Genomic DNA, 17,712 nt, shown 5'->3' with positions numbered 1-17,712 from the left:
GGAGATAGGGAACATCCTTGTCGGACTCCCTTTCTTATTAGGGCTTCTTTCTTATGTTCTTCAATTGTTATTGTTGCTGTTTGGTTCCTGTACATGTTAGCAATTGTTCTTCTATCTCTGTATTTGAACCCTAATTTTTTTAAAATGCTGAACATTTTATTCCAGTCTACGTTATCAAAAGCCTTTTCTAGGTCTATAAACGCCAAGTATGTTGGTTTGTTTTTCTTTAATCTTCCTTCTACTATTAATCTGAGGCCTAAAATTGCTTCCCTTGTCCCTATACTTTTCCTGAAACCAAATTGGTCTTCTCCTAACACTTCTTCCACTCTCCTCTCAATTCTTCTGTATAAAATTCTAGTTAAGATTTTTGATGCATGACTAGTTAAACTAATTGTTCTATATTCTTCACATTTATCTGCCCCTGCTTTCTTTGGTATCATAACTATAACACTTTTTTTGAAGTCTGACGGAAATTCCCCTTTTTCATAAATATTACACACCAGTTTGTATAATCTATCAATCGCTTCCTCACCTGCACTGCGCAGTAATTCTACAGGTATTCCGTCTATTCCAGGAGCCTTTCTGCCATTTAAATCTTTTAATGCTCTCTTAAATTCAGATCTCAGTATTGTTTCTCCCATTTCATCCTCCTCAACTTCCTCTTCTTCCTCTATAAAACCATTTTCTAATTCATTTCCTCCGTATAACTCTTCAATATATTCCACCCATCTATCGACTTTACCTTTCGTATTATATATTGGTGTACCATCTTTGTTTAACACATTATTAGATTTTAAGTTATGTACCCCAAAATTTTCCTTAACTTCCCTGTATGCTCCGTCTATTTTACCAATGTTCATTTCTCTTTCCACTTCTGAACACTTTTCTTTAATCCACTCTTCTTTCACCAGTTTGCACTTCCTGTTTATAGCATTTCTTAATTTCCGATAGTTCCTTTTACTTTCTTCATCACTAGCATTCTTATATTTTCTACGTTCATCCATCAGCTGCAATATATCGTCTGAAACCCAAGGTTTTCTACCGGTTCTCTTTATTCCGCCTAAGTTTGCTTCTGCTGATTTAAGAATTTCCTTTTTAACATTCTCCCATTCTTCTTCTACATTTTCTACCTTATCTTTTTTACTCAGACCTCTTGCGATGTCCTCCTCAAAAATCTTCTTTACCTCCTCTTCCTCAAGCTTCTCTAAATTCCACCGATTCATCTGACACCTTTTCTTCAGGTTTTTAAACCCCAATCTACATTTCATTATCACCAAATTATGGTCGCTATCAATATCTGCTCCAGGGTAAGTTTTGCAGTCAACGAGTTGATTTCTAAATCTTTGCTTAACCATGATATAATCTATCTGATACCTTCCAGTATCGCCTGGCTTTTTCCAAGTGTATATTCTTCTATTATGATTTTTAAATTGGGTGTTGGCAATTACTAAATTATACTTCGTGCAAAATTCTATAAGTCGGTCCCCTCTTTCATTCCTTTTGCCCAGCCCGTATTCACCCACTATATTTCCTTCCTTGCCTTTTCCAATGCTTGCATTCCAATCTCCAACTATTATTAAATTTTCATCTCCTTTTACGTGTTTAATTGCTTCATCAATCTCTTCGTATACACACTCTACCTCATCATCATCATGGGCGCTTGTAGGCATATAGACGTTAACAATCGTTGTCGGTTTAGGTTTTGATTTTATCCTTATTACAATGATTCTATCGCTATGCGTTTTGAAATACTCCACTCTCCTCCCTATCTTCTTGTTCATCACGAAACCTACTCCTGCCTGCCCATTATTTGACGCTGAGTTAATTACTCTAAAATCACCTGACCAAAAGTCGCCTTCCTCTTCCCACCGAACCTCACTAATTCCTACTATATCCACATTTGTCCTACCCATTTCCCTTTTTAAATTTTCTAGCCTACCAACCTTTTTCAAGCTTCCATATAATTTGATATTCTACTACACTTTGATCATCTCAAGTGCAACATCATGTAAACTGAAGAGTAATAAATAAGGATGCAATGAAAACGGTCAATTACATTCAATTATCCGCATAATATACATTTAATCTATTTCACCTAAAGACCATAAAAGTAAAATTTCTTTCTCCACATAAAATTTTTGAAGCGCTACATAAATATTTTAATTTTTAAATTACTTACATCAATAAAAATTTTCTATATATTACTTTTTTCTATTATTTCTGAAAGTAAATAATAACAGGAAAAATTTAATCGTTAATTAAAATAAAAGGTCTTTATAAAAGACCTGAATTCATTATAGAGACAGACCCTTTCACAATAAATCTAAGCAAATTTTGAAACTTTTTATTTTATTTTATAATCATTCATGTCAACTAAGAGATGCTGTTACTATGTAAAAAGTTATAAAGCTGTAAAATAAAACAAGTTCAAAATTGATTTAAGACCTCAATACTGGAACTTTTTTTTTGTAACATTTTTAACTGCTTAGGGGCTATGTGGTGCCTTGCAGACGTTGCCTCGGTTGACCCTAAGTGATATGGCTGTAGGCTAGTCCTCCCTTTGTATGCAACTTAGAGCTGCGCTCCTATCAGGGTCCCTCCTGGTTCATCGAGATATCATGTCCTCCTCTCTGGATAAATCTACGCCTGGGATCTTTCTCAATGCAGTTAATACAATGGTAAAAGTATTATTCAGATTTGCCTGGCAGTTCATAAATTTTTTATTAGAATCCGATCAATAATTAGAAACAAACACATAGGCATTGTGATTTGCAAATAAATAATCATACGCTACAGATATATTAAAACTTACCAGCAGTGAATAATCTCAATGATTGTTTTGAACGCTCTATATAAAATGATCTGAAGAAAACTTCCAATAACTCAGAAACATCATGGCGTAATTCAATTTCAAAATCTCCTTCTAACTGTCTGAAATACAATACAAAATATAAAAATATTTTATTATTTTATAAAACATATTTATAAATATGAAAAAAAAATGTTTATACATACATCAAATATCAAAGGAAAGTAATAGTGATATATTTTAGAAAGCCTTTCAACAATCAACAGGTGCTTTAACCATTAGGCTTGCGTAACTACTGTATAAAATATACAATTCTTAAATTCACAAGCGATATTTGCCTACAAGATTAAGGTTAAAGAAAAGAGGGCAGTAAGAAACCATTGATGGAGAAACCGCATTATGAAGTAAACACTCTAATGATAAATGTAAATAATAAATGATTTTACACTGACCGGTCATAAAATTGCCCAAATGCTGCAACTAAAAAATTAAAAATTCCAGCAGTTTAACCTGTAGTGACAGGACGGCAATCAAAAGACAAAGCATCATTCTTCTCTACTGCAGTCAAAAATCAAGAATTTTATTTTATTTCTACCAACACTTTAAAGGCTGTCTCTGTTTTACTATTATACAGATTTGAATACTAAATCATGGATACTCGTGCTGTTTGGTAGTTGGGTTTTCAATTAATTTGGTAGTTGGCATCTCAGGAATGTATTCACCTCAGAATACACTTCATTTGTACAAGACAACATTTCATTCATACATATCATCCTCTTAATTAATACCATACGGTGGTTCAAGAGGCTAAACAGAAAAATAAGGAAAATATAAATACAAAAATAGAATTTTAATAATTAAAAAAAAAAGTAAGTCTTTTTTATGTTTCATTTTTTCCCTCAAAAAATATTTAAAATTTTTAAACACTAAACATTCAGTTAAAAGAGCAAAGTGAGTTGTACATTCACAAAAATTTTGAAGTTTCTTTTATAGTAGCTGAGAAAAGTGTACCTAAATTGTAAAAACTGCATCTAAAAAATTTTATAAACAGAAAACATACCTGCTGTTCACAACTAATCTCTAAAAGACACAACAGGAGAAATATTTTGGGTTGTTAGAGTCTTGTAATTACATCCACCTTTTCGTTTTTTTAAACCAAGTTTCAATCTACGCATATCGGGCTAAAAATACAACTATTTACACTATAAACAACGATAACAAATAATATCCACAACTGAACATTTAACAACAGAAACAAAATTACACCAACGGAATGTTACACTCAAGTCAATAAGGTTATGTTACAAAATAATGAGAAACAATGTTGATAATTTAAAAAAAAATACAGTAGCAAATCATAAAAATAATCAAGATGAAAAATAATACAGTAAACGGAAACATACACTGAAAGTCAACATTTTGATATAAAATGAAAAACTTGTGTCGACAAAAAAAATCATACATATTTTTATATACAACAGAGATAAGCGATTCAAACGGCATTGGAAAGAGGAAATTTTAAACTACATTTTAGAACAAAAAATCTGTTGTGGATACCACATGACTTCCTTGTTCGCCTATTAAATTATATATAAACATTTTTTTTTTAAATGAAAATTATATAAAATTTTATTTTATTAATAACTTGTGATATTTTTTCATAATTTTTTTTTTTATTGTTATTATTGAATTATTTATTTTAATTTTTTTTACAATCAAAGGTTAATAATTATTAATAAATCAATATATATCAACTAAAAAAAAAAAGTTAAAAAAAAAGAGAAAAAAATTAGATTAGAACAGATGTGCCTTCCCCTTGTAATGTTTCATTAATTAAAATTTTATTAGACTATTACACTGGAACCGTTGAAAGTAAGTACCACTTATACAGTAGAAAAGCTCTCAACGAGGGCTTACTACTGCAGTTAAGAAAAAGCCCAAAACCCAAATGTTTTTGGATTTTGGGCTTTTTTTGGGCACTTTTGGTTCAGTCAATGCAATAAAAAGTGTAGGGCAAAACTAGGCGGTCCAATAATATTAAATCCAAAATTTCAACATCCTGTGGCTAATTGTTTGAGTTACGTGAGATACATACATACATACATATAGACACCACACCAAAACTAGTCAAAATGGATTCAGGGACGATCATAATGGATATTTCCGTTGAAATCTGGAAATAAAAATTTGTTGTGATCACAATACTTTGTTTATTTTGTACAAGGAAGTAAAAAATAACTCTTTAAAACCGTGTAAAAAATACAAAAACACAGCCTTAATTATAAATTAAGTTTTAATTTTCTAGGAAGGGGTGAACATTTTTTGTCAAGAAAAACTTAAGAGAAAGGCTCTCAAAAAATTAAGATTTTTATATTTTAAATACGATGGAGGTTTGCAAGATGGATTTAATTTATTTTCAACTTAAATCCAGCTAACCTGTTTGCAAGATTCAACCAAGCTTCTCTTACTTGTCTTAAGACCACTTAATCTATCCTCTTTAATACCCCATTTGAAACACTTCCATTTTTTCCTTTAGATTTTCATATTGTCTTATTATGTTTCCGTAAAGCGGTATACTCTGATAAATATATTCAACAAGTTTTATTCTAATTAGCTCTTAGATCGCTATCTAATACCGATAAAATTTTTTCTGATAAAGTTCTTCTTGCTTATGTAAAAATTCTTTTTTATTTAAACCTTATTCAGATGCACGATTCAGACGGTTGTTTTTCATTTCGTGGAAAAATTTCCTCTTCTTGGTTCAATTAGAGTGAGATGATAGAAGTTTTAAATTAATTAAACAATTTGGTTTCACACAGGTGAGTCTCAAGGTCTCCAGGGGTCACGAGGCTGAACCCAGGACCACAGAGCTCATTTTGCTTACCGTTCCTGTCTAGCCAGAGGACTCCATTTCCTGGACCCCAGCATTGTTTATTACCGTCAGGGTTGTGAAAATACTACTGATAAATAATAATTATGATATTCCAGCTTTATAGAAACTCGAAAAAGAAACTAAATTACAAAAGACATCTAGTAGTAACTGCGGTAACTAAAGTACACAGACTTTTGATGATGAAACCTCCATAACCTACTTCAGTTACCACGGTGACATAAATACGAGGGTTATTTTTTTTTCAAGGTCCGATCCGGCGCGAAATAAAAACCCGCGCAAAAATCGGATGAACCTTTGGGCATATATGTTACGCAGCGTTTCTAGTACGGCCTTCAATCACGCCGCGTCACTCAGAGGTACAATCAGAGGTTAATGATTATTAATAAATCAATATATTTAAATTGAAAAAAAAGGAGATGAAGTCTGATTCGAACCGATATCCCTTCCTCTTGTAAGATCCAAATATTTCATTAATTAAAATTTTATTGAGCTATAACTCTGGAACCGATGAAAATAAGTACCGCTTATGATATAGCGTTGAAAAGCTCTCGAAGAGGGCTGCGATTAAGAAAGAGTCAAAAATATCAATTTTTGATCGGTTCCAGAGTTATAGCCGATAAAATATTTGGATCTTACAAGGGGAAGGCACCTAGGTTTGAATCAGACTCCAAAAAAAAAAAAATTATTAATAAAATAAAATTTGATGTACTTTTCATTTAAAAAAAATGTGTATATGTACTTTAATAGGCGTACAAGGAAGTCATGTAGTGTCCACATCAAATTTCTTAATTAAGTATTACCAGCTGATTTATTTTTTATAATAAATAAATAAAAATATACATATAATCCTCATTCATCCTCTGAAGTATTATCTGAACAGTAATTACCGGAGGCTAAAACACGAAAAATAAAGTATACATAATAACATATTTTTTTGCATCAAAACATACGTTTTCATGCAAATTCTATAATTAATAAAAATTAATTTCCGGATAACCGAGATCCGGTCGACCAAGAGTGTACCCGATGAGTTAAACGGTTAGCGCTCGACCTGCTGATACTTACGCCGTTTGAATCGTAAAAATCGGACCAGCGGTTGCCGAGATATTACGGTGGCACCCCATCGCTCCCCCCTCCCCAATTTCCGAACGGCGCCCCGGGGGCGCTTGAAAATATTATCGTCTGACGGGAACCGCTAGGAGATGGGGTTGCGAAAAGGGAGGTTGAGAAAATTTTTCAGAGCGCTAGGACCAACCGTTTTCCGAGATATTTGCGATTTCCTTCTGAAAATTCGGATCCTATTAAAGTACTAAATTATATATATATATATATATATATATATATATATATATATATATACATGAGGTTTATATTTTTACATATATATAAAAACAATTGTAAAAATTAAAATATCTTTTTAAATGAATTCAACTAAAAAAAAAAAGAAATAAAAAAAAAGAAAAGAGCGTATTTAAATAAAGAGAAAACATAGTTAGGCGGTATTTAAATATTAAATCAATTTCCAGAGATATCTAATTTTTAAATGAAATAAAGTAAGAAATAAAATTAAAAAAGAAAAGAAGATATTAAAATAAAGAAGGAAACATAGTTGCGAGGTATTTAAATATCAAATCAACTTTGAGACAGATTTAATTTTTATATGTATTTTTCACGTTGTAGAAATAGCAGGTATTTAAAAATTAAATGTCCTCACCTGTCTAATATCGATAAGAAAACATTTAAACGCGGTTATTTAAAATTTAAAGAGCTCTTTAATACGATTAAACAAAAAATCTACTTTCAAATAATTTTAATTTTTATACGTATTTTTAATAGGGACGATTACGTATGTGTACACAGAGTGTTTCTAAAGTACTGGGCTGGCAATACTTTTTCGGATTCTATCGGATACACACACACACATATATATATATATATATATATATATATATATACTTTCTGGAATTTTTTTATGCTAAAATTGTAAATTGGTTGTTTTTAATGGGAGAGGTCACGGGACGTAAAGATATGTAAAAACCCCGAGGTGTAAAATTTCAGGCGATACTATACTTTAGTTATCAAGGTTTTATGTCATTTCCATTGAACTACCCAGGCAAATTCTGAAGCAGTTTCTTTTAATTTTATTACTTTATGATTCTGTACAATATATTATTATTACTACCGATCAAAAAATAAATTTATTAATTTTTTTTTTTTTCAGAGAACTACCGGAGAATACTTCGCATATTATTTTTGAGATTTATTCCAAACAAATTAATTCTTGAATTGGAAATCGCTTGAAACCGGTTACCAAACAAAATAAATTTGTTTAATAAATTCTTATACGATCGTAATGTAATTACACTTTACTGGAAATTTTAACGCGTTATTTATTTTATCCCTATAGCAACAAATATAACAAATAAAAAAAAAATTAAGAAACAAATTTCAGAGAATATTCTAATTTGGAGACGCGTACATATCTTTGATGCTAAAATCGTATAATTTTTTTTAGCGGCGGTTATCATGAGACGTGAAGATCTGTTAAAACCCCGTTGTATTAAATTCGACCCGATTAATTACTATGCTTATCGAGTATTTGAAAACGCCTCATTTTTGAGTTTAGGCTTGTGAAAAATTTCGCTTTAATTTCTGTTCGAAGAATTAAATAAAATCTTTAAAACGACAGTTACGGTAAAATTTGATAGTTTTATATACATTTTTGAAAATTTTAACAAAATTTGATATAAAAACTTTATCGTTTACTTTTCCGTCGAATATATCTAGAATAATTATATTGAAGGAGAAAGTACGGTCAACCGTATCAAAAATCAGGTATCGTGTTTTTCTTTTTTAGTGTTTACGTTTAAGCGTTCAATCAGTTCATCAAGAATATATTTGTAAGCGCGTACGTATTTGTATCGCACGGCTTTTGGCCTTATATCTCAGGATTGACGGAACAGATTTTTTTTCAAATTTGGCTTAAATATTTCTATATATGTTGTATTAATTTTGTTTTCGATTCGTTCAGAGAGTAGAGTGATATCGCGAAAAATCCAATTTCGATTTTCTTCGGAGGCATTTTAGAGAAAACTTTATTAAAGCAAATCTGTTATCTCCAATACACATAAAAATAATATAAAACGTTTTTCTAAAACGGACGACCCCCGACTCGTAAAACTGAAAATACCTCTTTCGGTTTAAATATTTTTGGAAAATCTTTCTTTTTATACATTCTAAACAGAGCCGTCGAGAAATTTCTACAATGTTTTGAAAATTACAGTCTCCAGACTTAAAATGCGTAAACGTTTTCGAGGTATTAAATACGAAAAAAGCTTTACTTAAAAAACTAAATATTTTACGCTCGACCTATATACGAATATTTTTAGAAAACTTTTTCTTAAAATTCATTTCCCAGGTTTAAGAAATAGACTTTCTTGTTTTCTACTTCTACGGCCATCAAAAAGCTGTCTTTATCTTCATCTGTTCTTCGGCACTCTCTTTCCTCGAGTCCTTCACCTGACCTTTTCGGCTCATATGAAATGTTCTTAGGGATCTTGCGCCGATACGCCATTTTCACCGTATCTTTTTAACCGTTGTAACTTCATCCTTTCTTCAAACGTATAACCATCTTAATTTTCCGTCTGTAATCGGCGCACAGAAAATCTCTGTGCCCTCATAACTCTTCTTTTTTTCTTTCTTAAAATCGTTAAAAGTTTGGAAAAATTTGAGATCATCGCTCGATACTTTTCCCTTTCTTAACTTCTTTCGAATTTCAAAAATCTAAAAATTCTAGAGAAATTAAAAAAAGAAAAAAGTAAATTTAACTGTTACTCCATTTTAAGTCTTTACACTTAGAATTTCAAAAAATTCTTTCTTAGTGTGCACTTATACTTTAAGAAGAACTTGTATACGAATTTTCATCGATTTATCTTTATTAGTTTTTGCTGGGCGTTTATTATGAATCAAACACGACGGGTGAGTAACAAAACTGTACTGCCACGTTAGAAAACGTTTTTTAAAATATTTTTAAAAAGACGTTACAGGTTACAGTTTAATGTAAAATTATAAATTTACTCTTACAAGAAATTTTTTTCGTCTATTACAACATAAAAAATTACAGCTTTAAAATGGAAAGACTTTAACGCTTTGTACGCTTAATGCTAACTTTTAAACGTTTATATGTTCTTCAAGTTTATACTTTTTTAAATTTTCGACCGATAAATAAATAAAAATTTATAAAGATTAATTTTTAAGTACGATATAAGAAAAGTCATACGATTATAAAACAAGAAGTTTTTAACGTATAAGAGAAATTTTACAAAAAATATTCCGATAAAAAAAGTTAACCTTAACTTTTTTTGCTTTAGTAATGCTTTCTCTAAATCTAACGCCCCTTTCGATAAAGGTTAAAATAAGAAAAACAACATTTTTGAAAAGACTTTTCTGCGTTTTACATCGGGGTGTATAATTTTTAAAAAATCAACACGCATTTTTTGATAGCTCTATACGGAAAATAAACTTTACACGAAGTATAAAAGATTTTGAAAAATATTCAAACCTACAGGAGATTCAACAAAAATAACATATATTTCGATTTTTAAATCGGTGGAGATTGATTTTTTTTAAATTTTTTGGAATTATTTATTTATTTGTTATAAGTAACCGATTCGCTTTAGTATTTAATAACGTTTTCTCTAAAACGTACCTGAAGAAAATCAAAACAGGTTTCTTTGCGATATCCCCCCCCCGCTTCGTTAACGTATTTTGAAATGATAAATACGATCCACGCTCCCGTATATTGAATTTATTTATCTCAAATTAAAATTACAATCGGTTTCGTTGAATAGAAACCGTAAGTAAATTTCGTGACAATAATCAAGATATAAGGGAGTTTCCCCTTGAAATATCACAAGGAAAGTCCTGTTCATTACCGGCAGGACATGAAAAAGTCCTGCCGGTAACGAACGAGTAAAAGTAGTATCGTTTTTTTTTTTTTTTTTTGTCTTCAGTCATTTGACTGGTTTGATGCAGCTCTCCAAGATTCCCTATCTAGTGCTAGTCGTTTCATTTCAGTATACCCTCTACATCCTACATCCCCAACAATTTGTTTTACATACTCCAAACGTGGCCTGCCTACACAATTTTTCCCTTCTACCTGTCCTTCCAATATTAAAGCGACTATTCCAGGATGCCTTAGTATGTGGCCTATAAGTCTGTCTCTTCTTTTAACTATATTTTTCCAAATGCTTCTTTCTTCATCTATTTGCCGCAATACCTATTCATTTATCACTTTATCCGCCCGTCTGATTTTTAACATTCTCCTATAGCACCGCATTTCAAAAGCTTCTAATCTTTTCTTCTCAGATACTCCGATCGTCCAAGTTTCACTTCCATATAAAGCGACACTCCAAACATACACTTTCAAAAATCTTTTCCTGACATTTAAATTCATTTTTGATGTAAACAAATTATATTTCTTACTGAAGGCTCGTTTAGCTTGTGCTATTCGGCATTTTATATCGCTCCTGCTTCGTCCTTCTTTAGTAATTTTACTTCCCAAATAAAAAAATTCTTCTACCTCCATAATCTTTTCTCCTCCTATTTTCACATTCAGTGGTCCATCTTTGTTATTTCTACTACATTTCATTATTACTTTTGTTTTGTTCTTGTTTATTTTCATGCGATAGTTCTTGCGTAGGACTTCATCTATGCCGTTCATTGTTTCTTCTAAATCCTTTTTATTCTCGGCTAGAATTACTATATCATCGGCAAATCGTAGCATCTTTATCTTTTCACCTGGTACTGTTACTCCGAATCTAAATTGTTCTTTAACATCATTAACTGCTAGTTCCATGTAAAGATTAAAAAGTAACGGAGATAGGGAACATCCTTGTCGGACTCCCTTTCTTATTACGGCTTCTTTCTTATGTTCTTCAATTGCTACTGTTGCTGTTTGGTTCCTGTACATGTTAGCAATTGTTCTTCTATCTCTGTATTTGAACCCTAATTTTTTTAAAATGCTGAACATTTTATTCCAGTCTACGTTATCGAATGCCTTTTCTAGGTCTATAAACGCCAAGTATGTCGGTTTGTTTTTCTTTAATCTTCCTTCTACTATTAATCTGAGGCCTAAAATTGCTTCCCTTGTCCCTATACTTTTCCTGAAACCAAATTGGTCTTTTCCTAACTCTTCCTCCACTCTCCTCTCAATTCTTCTGTATAGAATTCTAGTTAAGATTTTTGACGCATGACTAGTTAAACTAATTGTTCTGTATTCTTCACGTTTATCTGCCCCTGATTTCTTTGGTATCATTACTATAACACTTTTTTTGAAGTCTGACGGAAATTCCCCTTTTTCATAAATATTACACACCAGTTTGTATAATCTATCAATCGCCTCCTCCCCTGCACTGCGCAGTAATTCTACAGGTATTCCGTCTATTCCAGGAGCCTGTAGTATCGTAGGAACTAATAACATTAGAAATATAAGCGATCGTAAATTATCTGATGACGCACAACTTAAGAAGAGAGGCCTCGTCCTGAGTATCACGGTTAGGTTCTAGATCCGATACATGAACCCCCTTTAACCGTCTTACATCTTCCCCGTTATCTAAGAAATCTTCCCTGTTTTCCGTACGGGGAAGAAAATCGACTTCCTCACGAACGCCCGGTAACCTTAAATACTCGTAAATTTTGTTGTTCCATACGAACCGTGGCGACTGTGCAATAGATCTCACAAATTTATTCTGAAAACTCTGAATAATCTCTATATTACTGTACCCAGAGTTGGATTTTTCCGTACGTTCAAATCGGTTATAGAATTACTTTGTGCAGAAGCAGCTTGCTGGATAGGGATAATTGCGGTTTCCTGCCTGATAACCGATACAGCTCCTTAAATCTGATATCTAGTGGTTTCCTTTTTTCCTTAATACGAACCTTCTCCGTGTCAGAAGAGGATCTACATGAATACATAACTAAGTACGCTTTCGGCTTGCGGGAAGTAACCTCGATCTAGTCACCTCTTTTCATCGCGATTGTCACACGAGTCGATTTCGCTCGATTGACCTTTGTTTAGAAATATTTGAGGAAATAATTTAAGAAAATACAGTTTAGTTAATTCCAAGGTGCAAGGCCAAAAGCAGTGCGACAAATACACATATATATATATATATATATATATATATTGAATGTTGTCTACATGAACAAATTTGGTCCTAAAACGTAAATATTTGCAAAAAAACCTCGTTATTGGATTTTCGACACGATCAGCGTACTTCCCTTTTAGTGCAATTATTCGAGCTGTATTCGACCAGAGAGTTGTAAATTTTAAGAAATATATTTACTTCGTATTGTTGTAATCGCGAAAAATTTCGGTTTTCAAATTTCAACGGAAATATCCGTTTTGTCCATCCCTGAATCCATTTTGACTAGTTTCAGCGTGACGTCTGTACGTACGTACGTATATCCCGCATAAATAAAAACGATTAGCCCTTGGATGTTGACATTTTGGATTTAGGATTGTTGTAACATATAGCTGTGCACTTCCCCTTTTGATTGCTATCGGCTGGAAAAAGTGTCCTAAAAAGCCCAGAATCCAAAATATTTGGATTTTGGACTTTTTCTTTTGGAGCTTTTCAACAATATATCATAAGCGGTACTTATTTTCATCGGTTCCAGAGTTATAACCTGAATAAAATGTTAATAATAAAAATTCGTTGAATAATGAAATATTTGGTTCTTACAAGGGGAAGGCAAATCGGTTCGAATCCGACTTCATTTCCTTTCGTTTGAACTTTTTTTTTTAATTTAAATATATTGATTTATTAACGATTATTAAAAAAAATACAATAAATAATTCGATACAAATAAAAATAATATAAATAAAAAATATATGGAATTTAATGGGCGTATAAGGAAGTCATGTGGTGTCCACATCAGATTTTTTCTAATAATGTTCACATATCGTTAAGTTTAACAAATTTTCTTGAGTAGAGATTTTTATAACTCTAACATTCCCTTCGATAAAAGTTGAAATAAGAAAAAGAAAATTTTCAGCATTTTAAGTCCAGGATCAATAATTAAAAAAAAATTCTCGACAGATTGCTGCTTATATGAAGAATAAACTTTCAAGAAAACTATTTGAACCGAAATAGAACGAAATAATAAAAAATACACATTTCATTTTTAAGAGATAGGGGTTCGTTTTTGTGAAAAAATATTGTTGACGTTATTCATATAAGCATTGAAGTTAACAAAGTCGCTTTAATCAAATGTTCTGTAAAATACCTTTAAAAGAAATGTAAATGGGGTTTTTCATGATATCCCACCACAATAAATTTTGAAAAAAAAGATAAATGCCTCGCATATAGAAATATTTTGGCCAAATATTAATAAAGTCTTTCGGTGAATCCTGAAATATAAGAACAAAAACAGTGCAACACAAAAAACTTACATAAACGCGCAATTATATATGTGTATGTACGAGGTGCGACAATAAAGTAATGAGACTGATTTTTTTTTTGCAAGATGTGGCAACCCTGCAGCTTGCGTAGGCACACCATTTTTGACCTCGGTCTATAAGCTACTTCTAGTCCAAGCGGCATACTGATGCAACTGCTCGGTCGTGAGTTGTGCTGTAATAAGTGAACACGTGTTTGTGTCTCTCGTCACAGAAATGAAACCGCAAAATATTGCGCGACGGTACGCCATTTATTTTTGCGTTAAATCGGATGAAAACGCGACGACAACTTACGGTAGGCTTCAGAAGGCTTTTGGAGAGGAGATTATGTGAAGAGCTCAAGTTTTTCGGCGGCATAAAATTTTTAGCGAAGGCAGAACGGATGTTGAAGATGAAGACCGCAGTGGACGACCATCAACCTCACGGACAGACGTCAACTCGACCAGGGGTGCGTGAAATCGTACGATCTGATCGAAGATTATCCGTGAAAATGATCGCAGAAGAACTCGACATCGATCGAGAAACGGTTCGTCTAATATTAACTGAAGATCTTGGTACGAGAAAGATTTGTGCAAAAATGGTCCCCAAAAATCTCGCACAACGACAGGGAGAAACACGGAAAAATGTGGCAGCCGATCTGTTAGAGAAAATTGAAATCGATCCAAATTTGTTGAGCCGTGTTATCACTGGCGATGAAGGTTGGTTTTTTCAATACGATCCAGAGACAAAACGCCAAAGTTCGCAACGGTGCTCAAAGGGATCACCCAGACAAAAAAAAGCTCGCATGTCAAAGTCAAAAGTGAAACGCACGCTTGTGTGCTTCTTCGATTCCAAGGGAATTGTTCATAAAGAGCGGGTGCCTTCTGGAGAAACAGTTAACCGATATTTCTACAAAGAAATTTTAAAAAGACTTCGTAAACGAGTTCTTCGTGTCCGTGCCGACATCGCTGATAATTGGATTCTTCATCACGATAATGCGCCATCCCATATTGGTCTCGTAGTACAGCAATTTTTAACCTCAAAACAAATTTCAGTACTACCACAGCTACCTTATTCACCAGATATCGCTCCGTGCGACATTTTTCTATTTCCAAGAGTCAAAATGGCGGTAACCGTCGCGCAATATTTTGCGGTTTCATTTCTGTGACGAGAGACACAAACACGTGTTCACTTATTACAGCACAACTCACGACCGAGCAGTCGCATCAATGTGCCGCTTGGACTAGAAGTAGCTTATAGACCGAGGTCAAAAATGGTGTGCCTACGCAAGCTGCAGGGTTGCCACATCTTGCAAAAAAAAAATCAGTCTCATTACTTTATTGTCGCACCTCGTATATTTTTGTTTGGTCTAAATGAACTAGTCGGATTGTAAAACGTAAATATTTGTAAACAACCCGTTACCCAATTTTTGACACGATCATACTTTCCCCTTTAATATACGTAATTTTACTATATTCTTCGGGAAATAATAACAAATAAAAATATTTCAGTCGTCGTTTCTATGTAGAATTATTTTTCGCTGGAGCTACTTTTTATTTTTCTTGTTTTTATACAACTTTTTTTTACGAAAAAAGAAGCAGATAGATTTGGAAAAGATCAGGGAATGATGATTTTTATATAAATTCTATTCAAAAAATGCGGATACGTGTAAAACATCCCGGTCGCGAGTTCAGAGAATAAGGAAACATTAAAAAGATTTACGGAAGATATTACATCAAAACTTGTCGAAGGTTAATTTTTCTTTGTTTTCTGTCAGTATACTCTGAAAATACACAGGAAGGGATGTAAATCGATTTCATAATATACGTAAAGATTTACCGACGGTTAAAAATTTCAGTAAAATTCTCAGGAAATGAACCGACCAGCGGTAACTGATTAGTTTCGATTAGTTTTCTATCGAATAATACCAGTTAAATCTATCGAATTTTGATTTTAATTAGAGACAACTTGAAAAATTAGAAAATTTCCTATCGTTGAGAACGTCGTAACGATTAAATAAATATAATATCTGATCGCGATCAAAAAATTTAAAGTCGATTACAGGCAGATTATATAATTTACATTTTCTTAAATCGTTTGGTAAAGACAGTAAATACATAAAATATTCCGTACGGGTAATTTAAATGGAATAAATAAATTCCAAGCAGATAAACACTGGTTTTTACTTACCGCTAATTTCACTGAAACCGGTGTCAACGTCATAATTGTGAGCCCATATTAGAACGCCTTTTGTTCCATCCATCCGTGGATTTGTGATGGTCCATTATTTAAAGGAACTAACATATCGTTTTATTAGGGATTTCATTCCGGACGATAAAAACCCGTTCCGGTATTTTTGAAAAACTCGCAGTTTTTTATAGCGCGCGCACATGAACTGAGCTTAACGATAAAGTGGGATTACCTTTGCAAAATTGAGAAAATCGACCCCAAAATGTTATCAACAGATCGCCCCGTATACACGACTACAAAATTTCATTAAAATCGGTTCGTCCTTTCAAAAGTTAATAAGCATCAAATATCCCGACATAGGTACATAAAATACGCACAAATATTACCCTCCGCTTTTTTTTGTTTTGCGTTTTGGGGTTCCCGGTTCATGAAACATCAAGAAACGGAAAATAAAACCCGCACCCCATTTTTTCACTTATCGTTATACCCCGTAACTTTCACCTTACAGCAGAGCTATGAAATTAAAACTAAGTGTTCTGAACCGATGTTTACGCGAACTTCTTTGTACATATGTCCTACAAAAATATCATAATATAATAGATGACGGTAAAAATATTACGTTTGCAGTATCGATGTATTAAATTAGCCTATAATAACAGATATCGTACTAGTGCAGGGGAAATTTTAGTATTACATTTCCGCATAAAAGAAACGATTAATTTTTTATAATCACAATTAATAGAATCCGTGAATTTTACAATACATTATACGATATATATAAATAAGTACGAGACGAAAAAAATTTTTTTTTTCTTGGACCTGCTTTTATATACGCATTTATAATTTTGTTTCTCCTTTTTAATAATTAATTCGAAGTATTGAAACGAAACGACTGATATTTCATACAAAATATTTTATAAGCGAATCTGTTTTTAAACTTTTAACCACGAGTTTTAAATATATAATGCTGAAAAATATAATATAACGTACCAATCTTTATATATATACTAATTTTAACACGCACTTATTCGTTTATACATCGCAGCTGTAGTAAACACTGTTCTTCGCTTATCTAATTTCTTTACAATATAATAAAAAAAATTTATCTTCAATCGTTTTAAAAAATTATAAATTAACCATTTTTATTCCGTAAGTATTTATACAGAGCCGGTCAAAATTCTGGAAACGCATCGATAATTTTAAAACCGTTTCGGATAGAATAATGTAACTTTCAGAATAAGGTATGCGTCAACTATACTTTTTTGATGCGAAACAAAATTTCAACCCCTTGACCGAAGGGTCACTTATTTTAAACGGTAACACCCTTTGTGCGATAATCATTTTAAAGGTCTCTTTAAGAAAAGAAAAACGGTATAAAAT

Source organism: Lycorma delicatula, chromosome 10 (assembly GCF_047948215.1).
Source record: "Lycorma delicatula isolate Av1 chromosome 10, ASM4794821v1, whole genome shotgun sequence".
In the NCBI taxonomy this organism is placed as follows: Eukaryota; Metazoa; Arthropoda; class Insecta; order Hemiptera; family Fulgoridae; genus Lycorma; species Lycorma delicatula.
The sequence above is the reverse complement of the archived record's forward strand: the minus strand, read 5'-3'. Positions refer to the sequence as shown.